The 15,897-nt window shown below is 39.4% G+C and overlaps 1 protein-coding gene and 1 pseudogene across 1 annotated transcript in view; both read left to right on the top strand.

Moving 5' to 3' along the window:
- Window positions 1-15,897, top strand: part of unc5a (unc-5 netrin receptor A) — an 863,267-nt gene that overhangs the window by 808,733 nt on the left and 38,637 nt on the right. The window lies entirely within an intron of this gene.
- On the top strand, window positions 7,600-9,323 carry LOC120542347 (annotated as a pseudogene).

Genomic DNA, 15,897 nt, shown 5'->3' with positions numbered 1-15,897 from the left:
GGTGCGTCCAAAAGCACACTTATTGATTTTTTGATTGTTTGCTTTAATCTCGCGCTCTCTCTCTCTGACGTTCTCTGCGCTTGACGGAGGAGATGTGAGCAGAGGGGCTTTTTGCACAGAGGCTGTTTGCTTAGAAGATACGGACGCTCCTGTAAAAAATGCTGAAAGGCTACCTTCGCATTGATCCCTTCATTTCCGTTGCTTTATCGCGGTGCTTGCATACTTAAAAGCGCAACAGCCCTATTGATTTTTCATTGTTTACTTTACTCTCTCTCTGACATTCTCCGCTCCTTACGCACTTTGAAGAGGAAGATATGTTTGCATTCTTTTAATTGTGAGAAAGAACTGTCATCTCTGTCTTGTCATGGAGCACAGTTTAAACTTTTGACTAAAGGGTGTTATTTCATGTCTAGAGGGCTCTAATAATGTTAAAAAACGTATTTAGAAGGTTGTAAACAGGTTTTCAATGCTCTAACTGCGAAAATATTAGATTTCTAAATAAAGAATCCTACTTCGTGGAAATTCATTTATCTGTCTGGAGCGGATTAACCCCGATAAACAAGGGTTTACTGTATAACTGTGCGGAGAATATTTATAAACAGTGTGGGAGAGTTTCTAAGGGCTTAAAATATATAAAAATAATCATACAAACATATGGTTTCTACTTCGCGGATTTTCACCTATCGCGGGGGGTTCTGGAACGCAACCCCCGCGATCGAGGAGGGATTACTGTATCTCGAAAACTACTTGGGCAAAAATTGTACTAATTGATAGGTTCCATGAATAAACAGAGCTGACTACAAACATCCAGTTAAATGCAATTATTCTTTCAGCATGGATATGGGTGAAGCAGTTTTTGTAGGGTATGGATATGAGTATTGGACCTGCAGCCTGAAACAAAGCAAACATGATACACTTTGCTTGATGAAGACTGGTCAGTTTTTCTGGAGTTCTAGTTGTACATTGGTCTCAGCATTCAGGATGGACATCTCAGAAACTGCTTGTTCTAAAATCTTCTTTCTCTGCTAAGATGTAATCCACTGTACACAATGCAAAAAATCTAATATCCTGATGATAATTATAATTTTAAGATATGACATTTTCCACAGACACACAAACACACAATGATAAAATTAACTTTTCTTGACAATGTATGCATTGTAGGATCAGAACCTGAACTTAATTCAAGAGGAAAATGTTGACCCCGTCACCAAACTTCCATTTACATGGAAGTGAAAACACAGAAATGTGAAAAGGACCTATCTGTAAATGAGAATGTAGTGCCTGAGGATTACAAAGATAGTTACTGCAAGGTTTACCAATCCGAAATAAGAATCCAGTTTATTCTTACAATATATAATGTACTTCTGAATAGGCTGGCTTGAAGCACCAATCATAATACTATAATATATATATAGTAACAGATAGGGAGCGCTGTCGTCCCCTTGAACCCTCAGATCAGACGCCAGACACCAGATAAAAGTCCAATAATTTGTTTTATTCCAATAATAAAGTGCACAAAGCACCCTCCACTCCACAATACTCATAAACAATACCATAAACAATAACAATAACCAATCCTCCACTCCCAGACACGTTGTCACCCTGCCACCCGACTCAGCTCGTCCGTCTGGGATCTCCCACAGTCTCTTTTATTCCTTGACCCGGAAGTGCTTCTGACCCCTCAGTCCATGTGATTATCCAACACTTCCAGGTCAGGTAAAAACTCCTTTTCTTCGTCATCCCGGAAGCACTTTATTTCTTCCATCCATGTGACTGGGACGTACTTCCGGGTTGTATGGAAAATGAACATCTCTGTCCCTCCCTGCAGCGACCCCTGGCAGCCCCGGCATTATCCAGCAGGGCTGTGTATCAAAACTCCATAGTCCATGATGCCCTGCTGGAAATTGGGGCATCTCCACATCGCAGGGAGGGCTCCCTCTGGCGGCTTGGGGGTATTGGCCGGGATAAGCTGCCGGCCATAGTCCACAATATATATACAGTATATATATTATGGGGTGTCAAACAGGCAAATACAATGATTTTCTGAATATATAAATTCAGCATTGCAATATAGAAAGTCATTCCTGAATATATAAAGTCAAAACTTGAATATATAAAGTCAGCATCGGAATATATAAAGTTAGGATGTTTTAATAATACAGCCATTAGAAGGATGATTGACGTTACTAGAATTCAGATGACGCCACAATAATATTTCCATTGACTGTCTATCAGTCTATCACCGTCAGTGTTAGTCGACATTTGGTTTCTGATTTCATGCCAGTACCTATTTACACTATACTTTGACTTTTAATATATTCCTGTGCTCTAGTACTTATAATGTACATTTGTTTTGTTACTGTACTTTTTTTACATATTTTATGATAGAGCAAAATAAAATACTGATTGCTTTCCCAGTGACCATAAAACTCAGATGTGAAGGTTGGATTATGGTTTGGATATTGGATGGCGTGAATGTAGAGGGAACTTCTGCAAATTATTAAGTCATTTAGTTCTTAAAAATAAAAGGCAAAAGAAATATTGGCAATGCAGTCTGAAAAGGAAAAAAGCCACCAGAAATATCCGGTATATAAAACCCATGACATGACAAACTAAATGAATATGAAACCATATTTAAGAAGTATGATGAAGGAGGTTGTTTTGTGGATAAGTTATTTAAAGGTAAAACAATCTACTAAAAAGACAGTGAAACCCTTGTGTTGAATCCATAATTGTCATCACCACTTTTCCACGACACTACTTTCTATTTGTTTGTAGGCTGACTGATCTCCAAACAGGGAGTTTCTAACTTAATAATAGGGGCAATTTTGACTGCAGCTACTGGCAGCCCTGCTGTGGTCGCCCCCATTATGCTGAGAGCCGCACACCAAGGGAAGGCTTTCATCTTCTAATTAAGATGGGAGAAGATGTTATTGTCTTTGATAATGAGTGCTGAACAGCATAGGGGAATTGGGAATGTTTAGTCTGCTCCTTTTCTAACATGTGGAGGCTTTTTCAAGCTTGATCACATGAATATTTAAAATGAAAACAGCTCTAACACATGGGTCGGAAATGTTGCTGCTTCCTTCTATTTTCCTCTAACTCTCACTCTTTCTGATATGTAGCTAGAAGCAATGAGTGATTTGCTTTATTTAAAAAAGAGATGACAATATGGAACTTTGCAAAACACCACAATCATTTCTTGTCTGCCCATTCAGTCTTTTGAGCTGTAAAAAAGATAAAAAAGGCACTGTCAATGACTTCATTTCTCTCAACACCTTAAGCAGTGGTGCCTAGGCTTTCTGGGCCTTTCTCATATTTCCTCATTTATAATCTCTCTTAACACCCAAGCGCATTTGTCAAATTTTGCTTTTGATAGTTGTAATCGTCTCAGGAATGTTTGTGTAGAGTTGCTAGTTGAATGAAATCTTTTTTATGTTAAGATTATAGAAAGTTTGAGAAACACAGGTAGGTTGTAGTGCTGGCCAAGAAACATTTTTAATAGAAGCCAACAGTGACCAATGCTGTACAATGGAAAAACAATGTTAAAAACGTCCATAGAAAAATGAAAAACATAAACTTCTCGTGTTACTCATGTCTCAAAATTCACATGTCAGTTATTTATTTTTATGCTCAAAACATGCATGCTTTTTGCTAACATAATATTAAATATATAGTTCCACAATAATATGTGCACATCATAATCAGGATACTAAAGACTCATGGGAGTGTCATTCTGAACTGAAGACCTGACTATCCTACTCATTTCTTGGTCTTGTCTTCAACTATGGCATAAACATTTTTCTTTTCATTCCGCATGAACACATAGCCCAAATCAAGCCCTTAAGCTGCTTCCCAAGCACACGTGTGTGACTATATATATATAGCGATCACAAGGGGATGCTACTGAGCCTCAAACCAAGACACAGTAATATCCAACACCTTGTTCTGATCAAATAAAGGATATTACTGTATATTCACACCAAACACCACTCCAAAAATAAGCCACAATTATACAAAACAAATTCTTCATCCTTTCTTCTGCCCATTGATGTTCCACTCTGGCCTCCTGTCTGGGTATGAAACCATCCTCCTTCCCAGCCAGGATGCCCTTTCTCCTCCTAGATTCCTTCTCCCTAAGCTGAGCCCTGTGCTGGTGTCCACACCTACAGCACAGGAAACGCTGTCCAAAACTGTTCCATAAATGTTTCCACCATTGGGTCAAGTGCATTCATTCACATTCACAGGTTTGAAGGGTAGACCCTGCAGCAGAAGCACACACAAAGGAGTAGCCTGCTTTCAATAGATCTGCTTCACCCACATCTACACTCATTGTGACAATTTGTATAGTCTTCATTCAAGCCAGCTATAAGGAGGAAAAAATGTAGCATATCTATTCAAATAAAAGTAAACTCTATACCTAGGCTGTTCAAAATTATAATATCAAAAGGTAGGACAAGCCAAAGCAATACATACAAAATGTTGGAAGTGTTTCAGCTTTAGAATTTTCTTTGTGGCCTTATTCCTACCCCAGCTTACAAGGCATCATTTTGGACAAAAGAAATGAATATATTTTTCAATGTTATTAAATTGATTTTGAAAAACAACCATGAAAAAGTAAGTGCAGTGCTGTTTCTCTGCTCAGGTTCTGTGCCCCATGGCCTCCGTTATGAAATGCCAGGGCAGGGTGTCCATTTTTTAAAATATATAAATGCTTAACTTTAGAATATAATTTCACCCCACAGATGCATATATGAGGCGTGATGAAAAAATACAGTGAATGTTTTAAAAAAGAAGCATTTATTGCAGTAAAAGATTTACAACTACTAGTCACCCTCACAATATTTTCCTCCACTTTGAATGCACTTATCCCAACGCTCCTGCCACTTTGTGAAGCAGTTCTGGAAGTTTTCTTTCGAAAGTGTCTTTAGTTGGGCTGTCGTGGCTGCCTGGAGGTCCTAAATGGATTGAAATCATTTGCCTTTCATGGTCATTTTCAATTTAGGTAAAAGCCAGAAGTCACACAGTGCCAGATCCGGCGAATAAGGTGGATGCGGACACAGCGTAATGTTTTTATTCGACAGAAATTGCCGAACAAGAAGGGTTGTGTGACAAGGAGCATTGTAATGATGAAGAATGAAACCATTTCAAAATTTTCCTCGGTTATTGATGTTGAAGGACATCCTGATCTTTTCTCGTCTTTAACTGAGTCAGATCCATTACAAAATTGATCAAACCACTTGTAAAAAGTCTTAATTGTCGGTGTAGTGTCACCATAAACTGATTTTAACATTGGTTTTAAGATGGTGTTATGTATTGAAATAAATGTAACAATGATTGGTAGTATTCCCAGGCAGAAGGGGGCGCCAGAGTGGTGTTAAGAGATATCTTGAACAAGCGGTTATGTTACGTTCTTAGTAAAAGCCTACTGTGCAGTTAACTTCTGGCCTCAGTGTTTGTCATTGAATATCAGCCTCAAATTACCTAACATAGCAAACTGGCGACGAGGATAAAGTTGATTCCCAGTGCGTAAGTTCGTCTGTTTATGACTGCAGCGGGAGTTTTTATTCAGCATATTTATATTAAAAAAAACATTGTGGCAACATGGCTGCGACGCTGGGGCACATGGACGATTTTGATGAAAATGTGGAGCAGTGGACAACTTATATTGAGCGTTTCAAAACCTTTGCATTAGCAAATAATATTGGGGAGGACAAACTGGTGCCAGTGCTATTAACTGTAATTGGACGTACAACTTATGGCTTGCTGCGTAGTCTTTTAGCACTGGAGAAACCAAAGGACAAAACGTTTGACCAGATTAAAGCAGTGCTACAGCAGCATTTTTCCCCAAAGCCTTTGGTAATAACAGAAAGGTTTCGCTTTCACAAAAGGAACCAAGCGGAGGGGGAATCGGTTTCACAATATGTTGCTGTCTTAAAGAAACTGTCTGAGCACTGTGAATTTGGCGCTTACTTAGAGGATAGTGATGGGTCGTTCTTGAACGATTCGTTCATTTTGAACGAATCTTTAATGTGACTCGGGAAGAACGAGTCGTCTCGTGGGAGTGATTCGTTCAGTCGCGCTTGCGCATTTGCGCAACTTCCTATAGTTTCTGTATTGGAATTGATTCACCTGTTTCGAGTCTTCGGGTTTTTCGAGTCGTTCGTTCATCATGTGACAGCCCCATAAGCTTAACCAACTCAGTCTGAGCCGGAAACAGAATTGATTAGTTCATCTCTCGAGTCTTCGGGTTCGAGTCGTTCGTTCATCACGTGACAGCCCCATAAGCTTAACCTATGCAGTCTGAGCCGGAAAGAGAATTGAACGAAATGACTCGAAAAATGATTCGTTCATTTTGCTGAACGAGACTCAAAGATCCGAGTCAGTAAAATGATCCAAACTTCCCATCACTATTAGAGGAAGCATTGCGTGATCGATTTGTTTGTGGACTAAATAACGAAGCGATACAGAAACGACTGTTAACTGAAGTAGCGTTGACCTATAAAAAAGCAGTCGAAATCGCAATTTCCATGGAGATGGTGGCACGCGAATCGCAGCAGCTTTGTGGATCTTTAAAAGTTAATGAGCTATCGGTTTCAGATAAGATAAGGAAATGCAAACGATGCGGAAGAGTTAATCACAGTGATAGTGATTGTTGGTACAAAGATCAGGATTGCCATAACTGTGGTAAGAAGGGCCACGCAGCGCGAGTGTGTAAACAGAAGGAATCTATAAAGAGAGAGGAGAGAGCGCAGTATAAAAGAAAGTCACAACGGCAATCGGATTATCCTAAAAAGAGACCTGTAAATCACGTTTTATTGCAGGAGGTGTCCAGAGAAGCGTCAGGTAACGAAACTGACACAGAATTAGCCTTACATAAGCTGATCCAAGAAGGGGAGAAGTCACACATTAGTGTGAAACCTAAAATAGAAGGCACAGAAGTAGAGATGGAGTTGGACACAGGGGCAGCAGTGTCATTAATTTCAATAAAACTATACAAGAAATTACTGAGCCACGTGCCTCTTGAGACAACTGATGTAGTTTTGAAGACTTACACTGGGGGACCAATATCCCCTGAAGGAGTTATTAATGTGAAAGTCACTTTGAACAAACAGTTAGCTGTCCTTCCATTATATGTTATCAGAGGAAATTATACACCCCTGTTTGGTAGAGAGTGGCTCAGAAGAATTAAATTGAATTGGCAAGAGATTAAGTCAGTACAGCAAGTTACTTTGAAGGACATGATACAAAAACATGCTGCAGTTTTCAGTAAAGATTTGGGGACAATGAAGGGCATTGAAGCAGTCATTTCTTTGAAACCACAACATAAGCCAAAGTTCTGTCGTGCTGGGGTTGTACCCTATGCGCTGCGATCCAAAGTAGAGGCTGAGCTGTCCCGTCTGCTAGAATTAGGTGTGCTGACACTTTTGCAGTATAGTGAGTGGGCCACTCCTGTGGTGCCGGTGGTAAAGAGAGGTGGTTCTGTGAGGCTTTGTGGTGATTTTAAAGTGACCTTAAACCCAGCCATTTGTGTGGAATACTATCCAATTCCATACATTGAAGACTTTTTCGCCTCATTAACTGGGGGACAGCGTTTCAGCAAATTGGACTTGGCACAGGCGTACCTACAGATAAAGGTTGAGGAACAATCACGTAAACTGCTCACCATCAATACCCAAAAGGGGTTGTTCTGCTATAATCGTCTACCATTTGGGATTGCTTCAGCACCTTCCATATTCCAACGGGCGATGGATCAGGTGTTACAAGGCCTTTCCAATGTGCATTGTTACTTGGACGATATATTGGTGACAGGCTGTAATGATGCAGAGCACCTGCAGAATTTGGATAGAGTATTGGGCCGGTTGAAAGAATTTGGCCTATGTGTCCAAAAAGAAAAATGTGAATTTTTCAAGGAGACCTTGGAGTACCTGGGTCATAAAATTGATGCAGCAGGACTGCACAAGTCACCTGAAAAGGTTAGGGCTATTTTAGAGGCTCCAGCCCCCGATAATGTAACTAAACTGAGATCTTTCCTTGGTCTCATCAATTACTATGGGCGATTCATACCCAATCTTGCAACCATTTTGACCCCATTAAATGAGCTGCTTTGCAAAGACAAACGCTGGCATTGGTCATCCGCATGTAAATCTGCATTCCAGAAAGCTAAGGAACAGTTGGTGTCTCAAAATGTCCTAACACACTACGATCCACAACTAAGCATCCGCCTGGCTTGTGATGCTTCTCCATATGGTGTGGGAGTTGTCATTTCCCATGTCTTTCCCAATGGCGAAGAGAAACCAATCGCTTTTGCATCCAGAACACTGAGTAAGGCCGAACAGAACTATGCACAAATTGAGCGAGAAGCCCTTGGGATTGTGTTTGGGGTCAGGAAGTTTCATCAATACCTATATGGACAGAAGTTTACTCTCTTCACAGACCATCGGCCACTGACAAGAATCTTTAGCCCAGAGAAAGGGGTACCGTCTATGGCAGCTGCCAGGATGCAGAGGTGGGCATTAATATTAGCAGCCCACAGTTACACCATAGAATATAAGAAGGCTGCTCTCAATGCCAATGCTGATGGGCTTTCTCGTTTGCCCTTACTAGTCAAACATAAGGAGAGCCAGAACACAGTTGACCTTTTTTACATAAAACAAATGGAATTACTACCAGTGAGTAGTGCAGAAATTCATAGAGACCATGTTGGACCCTACATTGTCTAAAAAAATGGATATGGTGATGCTGGGACATTTTCCTAAACAATTGGGGATAATGATGAGTTACAGCCTTTCATCAACAGACAAACGGAGCTTACCGTACAACAAGGATGCCTGATGTGGGGGAGCAGAGTAATTGTGCCCCCTAAATTACGCCCTCGTGTTTTGTCAGAGCTACATGTCAGCCACCCAGGTATAGTGAGGATGAAGTCCTTGGCACGCAGTTATGTTTGGTGGCCAGGTATCGACAGCCAGATTGAGCAACAAGTACACAACTGCCAGTCATGTCAGCGTGTTCAAAATCTTCCAAGCCCTGTGCCCCTCCACCCATGGATATGGCCAAGTGGGCCATGGCAGAGAATTCATGTTGATTTTGCTGGGCCTTATGAAGGCCATATGTACTTAGTAGTAGTCGATGCCCACTCAAAGTGGCCTGAGGTTCAACTAATGGATAGTGTCACAACTAGTAAGACTGTTCATGTCATGAGGAACCTTTTTAGTCGTTATGGTATACCTGAAGTCCTTGTTAGTGTCAATGGCCCACAGTTCATTTCTAAAGAATTTGCATATTTTATGAAAACCAACCATATTAAACATATATGATCTGCTCCCTATCATCCAGCTACCAATGGGCTTGCAGAACGCTTTGTGCAAACTTTCAAACAAGCTTTGAAGGCATCAAAAGGATCTGCTTCAGTACAGCAAAGACTAGACACGTTTTTACTCTCATATCGCAATACTCCACATGCTACAACAAAGGAATCTCCAGCTATGCTTTTTATGGGTCGCAAATTACGTTCACGGCTAGATATGCTTAAACCAAATGTGGCTTCTACAGTGAGTCAGTCTCAAGATGTTCAGCTGTTGCACAGTAACCGGAAATCCAGACAATTTAATGTGGGTGACCCAGTGTTGGTCTGGGATTACCGAAGGGGAGAAAAGTGGACACCTGGAGTGGTAACCTCCCAGCTGGGACCAGTCTCCTACAGTGTAAAAGTTGGGAATGCTAAAGATTGGAAACGACATGCAGACCAGTTACTACTCAACCGAGCAAATGAAAGTGTTCCACAGGTCACACAGCCAGAAGAGACACCTTCTTCCAACTTAGTAACAATGTCACCAGTAACATTAGAGAATAATACAGTCGATACAGGGCATAACCCTGCGGGAGTAAGCTCGGTCATTCCAGTCATGGTTCCTCAAACTAGTGAACCTCAGATATATGCACCTCCAACTTCACCTACAGAGAGCAGTGGCAGACGCTATCCTTTGCGAGTATCTAAGCCTCCAGATCGTTTAAATCTTTAAATGTTATAAAGTAGTTGAAACAGTACAATGTATTTGTGTAAATAGTTACCTTCAAGCAGAACTGCTCCATTCTGGATATGTGGCAGTGAAATACAGCTTAGTTATAGTAGTTTTGCTCATTTTGACTGTTTATTCTTTGTGGTTTTATAAATAGGTGGGAGGGAAATGTTATGTATTGAAATAAATGTAACAATGATTGGTAGTATTCCCAGGCAGAAGGGGGCGCCAGAGTGGGGTTAAGAGATATCTTGAACAAGCGGTTATGTTACGTTCTTAGTAAAAGCCTACTGTGCAGTTAACATCTGGCCTCAGTGTTTATCATTGAATATCAGCCTCAAATTACCTAACATAACAGATGGGTTTCCTGAGCTTTTTGCAATTTGAAACAAAATTTCATGTTAATGCGTTGCTTGATATCCATTATTAACGACAAACTTGAAAAACACACTTGAACTCAACAGTGGCTCACAAACGACTGACACTATCAAAGAAGTTGAAACTTGTCACAAACTAGGCTCAAGGATGGACATCTCAGAACCTGCATTGAATTGTTTTGCATTGCTAAAGGATGGTGCTCTGCATCAACATACACCATAATTTTTGATCACACCTTGTATAACATGTTTGTGAAGAAATAACTTTTGAAGTTATCTTGTAATGTTAAAGGTTTTGCTTAGCTAGAATAGAATAGAATGCTGGTTTTATGTAGCTACATAGATAATGGAGGACGATTTTATTTTCCCTACAAGCTAACATATTCATAGAACATTCCTATCATCCTGTTAAAATCTGATATAACAACAGAATTCATTGAGATGGAATAATAGACTGCCAGAAGAGTAAACAGTATAGATGCTTACTGTTTACTAACCATATGTCATATTGTATTTCTGTACTGTATGTCAGGCTACAACACATTTACAAAAATGCAAGCATATACAATAACTTAAAAAAAGTAACAAATATATGTAAGCCTGAAACAGATGTGTCAAAAGCAAGAAGTTATTATCATTTTCCCGTCCTCATTTGGTGAAAACTGCTGTTTACTTTGATCTTCAGTAACATTTTTAAAAACAAAGATACTTGGACTATAGAATTTGCATTATTCTCAACAGCTGTAGAATTTTGGAAACACATCTTGCCTGAAGAAGGGGCCCGAGTTGCCTCGAAAGCTTGCATATTGTAATCTTTTTAGTTAGCCAATAAAAGGTGTCATTTTGCTTGGCTTTTCTCTGGAAACATTGAATAAATTCAACTACATGGAGCATTTTCAGTTACCAAATAAATTTATTTAGTAAGCCTTTTATACTGAATTTCAAGGCTCAGCAGGAATCTATAGGCCCCATATGTCACAGCCTGATAAAAACTGATAACACTCCTATATTCAGTTTTTGATAATAGAATGGATGGTTGGGGGTTTATATTTTCTATTCTTGTAATTGGGGGGCATCTAGCAGGGCTGCTGGGTTAAACAATTCATAAAGTAATAGTAGGACTACCACCTGGACTATGCATTTATCTAAAATTCTCATGTGTATTGTACAGTACAAATCTGCACCACCATATACACTATGTAGAGCATAGAAGTTTGTATTACTGTATGAGTGACATGACTACCCACAGTTAAAAGACAAAATTGTCACTTAGGTTACTGAAGATCTGTTATGCTGTGCTTAGTTAGCTGTAGGGCTTCTTCACACATTTATGCTAAAGGAGAAACAACTGACAGGAAGGCAAGTTATCACTTACATTAAAAGCACATATTTTTACCTAGGCATTTTTAAACGTGCTGTGCAGTATATTTAATAATTAAATTAATTATTGGGTCACAAGGCACTCAATGGAACTTCACCCAAAATGAAGCTGCCAATTAGATATAGTTGCCTCCCTAATTAACAAAATGACATCATCACAGATAAAAACAAGGAAGCACCCAGTCTGTGGATAGGATGTCAATCGTGTGAGCTTATTTTAGAGTTTTTATATAAAATCACTGATGATTAACCGATATACGAAATGTAAGAATGTCATTTTTAGCGGTCTACAGATTGGGATCAACAGTACAGAGTAAGGGAATTATGGAAGAGAGGTGAAAAGAGAGTGCAGGCAAGGTGGAATGGGTGGAGAAGAGGGTCAGGAGTAATTTGTGACAGACGGGTATCAGCCAGAGTGAAAGGGAAGATCTACAGGATGGTAGTGAGACCGGCTGTGTTATATGGGTTGGAGACGGTGGCACTGACCAGTAAGCAGGAGACAGAGCTGCTGGAGGTGGAAGAGTTAAAGATGTTAAGATTTGCACTGGGTGTGATGAGGATGGATAGGATTAGAAATGAGTACATTAGAGGGTCAGCTCAAGTAGGACGTTTGGGAGACAAAGTCAGAGAGGCGAGATTGTGTTGGTTTGGACATGTGCAGAGGAGAGATGCTGAGTATATTGGGAGAAGGATGTTAAGGTTATGAGCTGCCAGGTAAGAGGAAAAGGGGAAGGCCTAAGAGAAGGTTTATGGATGTGGTGAGAGAGGACATGCAGGTGATGGGTGTAACAGAACAAGATGTAGAGGACAGAAAGATATGGAAGAAGTGGCAACCCCTTACGGGAACAGCTGAAAGAAGTAGAAGAAGAAGAAAAAAATCCTGAAGAAAAATGTTTGGGGTAATACTCCTTAAAAAATAACAGTAAAATGTTTACATTTTTAACACTTTTTCTTTAATATTTTCCAATGGTACTTAATTCAGATGATCCATTCATTTAGTTCTGCACTGCTTACTTCAGTTCAGGGATGCAGGGAGCAGGAGCATTGACCTGCAGAATTAGACACAGGAGCAGGAGCCAAGTCTGGTTAGGCCACAAGTCCATCACTGGGCACACTTAACGTGATCATTATGATCTTCAGAACAATCAGACATGCACATCATCAGTAGTTGAGGGAATAAATAAGCTGCCGCAGTGCTTGGAGAAAAACACCATGTAGGCACAGGGAAAATGTGCAAACTCTGTACATACACTGTCTGGATGGGGTTTAAAACTTAATCTCTTGGAGTTTAGGAGCAATAGCATTAACCACTGCACCCCCATGTCTATTTCCAAAATGTGTATTTCAATAATATGACTATGAGGATTGTTCCATTCAGTCTAATTTTAACATTGGCACAATGTCACTTTTCCTTGCCTTTGGTGACCATATTAGAGACAGATTGGCTGCAATTTCATTCAGAGGACAAGGACAAGAAGTATGAAAGGTTTTATCTGTAATGTAAGACCCTTATTTCCTTTGTTAAAATATGTAACATTCAAGGGAAAAAGAGTCAGGGTGCCACCTTGGGAAAACCCTGTTTAATGATGACATACAGAACAAAAGTGCAAACATAAGGCACTGCAGGGTGCAAAGGTAGCAGCTACCGATGATTATATAAAAAAAAAAAGTCACAAGAGAGGGCTTCTGGCCAGGAGCTTTGTCGTTCTGTGCGTTCAAAATGAACATCCCCTTCCGGTTGTCTTCTCAGTTTTATTGTGCATTCCCAAAAGAGGTGGGGCTTTCTGGATTTGTGCGGATGTGATGTCAGTCATATTTCATCTGATCTGCCCCTGAACTGTGGATTAGGAGGGAGAATGAATGAACAACAGTGTCCTCTCTCTGCTCAGGGTGGTATTGCTTACTTTGCACAAGCCTTAAAGATGTCTCCTACTTTCAAGTGGCTGCAGATTTTCATTCTAACCCGTTTCCTAATTAACTGCATTTGAATTAATTTTAATTGACTAGTTTTTTAAGGTTTGTTCCCCTGAAATTTCTTCATCTTTCCTCTAAATTGCTTCATTTCTTTCCTTAAATGGCACCCAAACAGAAATGAAATGTAAAGTGAGTGAGCCAACAGAAGACCAACTAAGTCAGGGCCTCAAACTCATACCAATTTCACTCCAACCAGTTGCTTAATTAAGCAAGGATTCTTGTTGTTAATTAAACCCGTTCTTTAATTCAGTGGCTTGTTGCTGCTCTCACACTGCAATAGTATACATTTCTGAAATTGCTGATTTTCTCTTTTCTAAGAGCACTGTTGAAATGTTTTGGGGACCTAAGCAGATCAGCATTCCTGAGACCTTCACCTTTCTTTATTTTCAGATAAAGTATTGTTTGATAGACACAGTTTGCTGGTCATGTTTTGGTTCATTTTGTATCTCATTATTGTTTTTAGCTGCTAATTAAAAAAAATGAAACAATTAAGGGGGTCTTCAAGAGCAAGTCAAATAAAATTAATTCCAAAGAACTTAATTAGGATCAAAAACAGGTCACTAATTTAGAAAAGGGTTAGAATGAAAACCTGCAGCCACTGGAGTTGGGGATCCCTGGCCTAAAGAATAATATGCTAGATACTGTAGAAATGAATACTGTACACACTGCCTTTGTTAACATATAGCAAAGAACACTACCCAGGCAAACAAACAGTGGTACCAAAAGCTGCTAGGCTTCAAGGTACATCATAAGCAACTAAACAAATCAACAAAAATTATACACAAAGCAGCCTTCATTATTAGTGTCAGTAGAAAACTAATTTACTAAAAATGGCTTGGTTTTCCAGTTCTTGCTGATCACTTAGTTTATTAGCCCATGTTTACATAAAGAAACAAGCTAAAATATTCATATGCTTGGTGTGTCTGTGAAAGGATGTGAAAACACAACAAACACCTATAGCGCTTCCTCCAGAACACACATGAATACCTTTCATTTTCTTTTAAATCATTTCACAGGTTGCTGTCAATCCCATCATTTTGAACACAGCACATTATATAGAGTATGTTTGATTACAACTTTATGATAATGTTGTTATAATTGTATGTAGCTGTCTGCTATTGATAAAAAGTGGTGTACATTGGTATGTTAACAAACTAATCAGGCTATTAATTAACATATTGCCATACTTTGTAAACTGTTGACTTTCATGTGAAAAGATAAGAAGTAAGAACAGAAGCACATTTCGCAAAGACATCGCTCTAGCCAGACATAATGCAGCAGCTTTGACAAGATAAGAGTCATCAGCCTCCCATCCCAAGCAAAAAACAGCAGGCCCTATAATATCTTCTGCATTTGGATATCTGCCTTGGCCTTTACTTCTGTACATTCTTTGATTAAATGTAAATCCTTGCTAGGGTGTATAAGAATTGTAATACTTCATTTTTTTGACCAAACTTAACAAGACCATAGTTCATTAGAAAGATATCTGGGCTCTTGTTTGTCATTCGGAGTAACCAATCAACCAAACACGCATGTCTTTGTGACATGGAAGTAAACTGGAGTAAAATCATGTGTAAGCTCCAGAAAGATGTTGCCCAGAACTTATTCCCAACTATCCATCTTTTTTTTAAGAACTTACCAAGAAAGTCAAGATTCCTCTCTGAACTTGTCAGACCCATTTCATGCTCTTAATTACCATTTACCGGAGACAATTACTGTATGTTGCATCGTCATATGAAAAAAATTGACTATCATTATTACACAGAATATTTTCTGACCTGCGTAATCCAATTTAGAATCACAGGGGTGGAGTGTATCACAGGAGTATCAGGCACAAAACAGAAACCATCCCTGGAGAAAAGTACATTGTGCCGCCCCCTCAACACACACCAAGATGGGACCTATTCAGAGTTAACAGTTAATCTAATATGCATATCTTTGAGGGGGATTGAGGAAAGCCCATGAAGAACGTACAAACTCCACACAGACAACAACCAGACACAAGTTTTGTTTTGATCAGTTTTCATTTTCTTTAGCCTATTTTGCACCTTTTCAATTATACTTTTGTTTGTGTTAAATTTTAAACAATTTGTTATTATGATAGTGTCTTCATTGTTTGTGATCCTAACAGCCATATGTAT

The sequence above is a fragment of the Polypterus senegalus genome, chromosome 13 (genome assembly GCF_016835505.1).
Source record: "Polypterus senegalus isolate Bchr_013 chromosome 13, ASM1683550v1, whole genome shotgun sequence".
Classification (NCBI taxonomy): domain Eukaryota; kingdom Metazoa; phylum Chordata; class Cladistia; order Polypteriformes; family Polypteridae; genus Polypterus; species Polypterus senegalus.
Note: the sequence above shows the minus strand (reverse complement) of the source record. Positions and strands in the feature narration are given on the sequence as shown.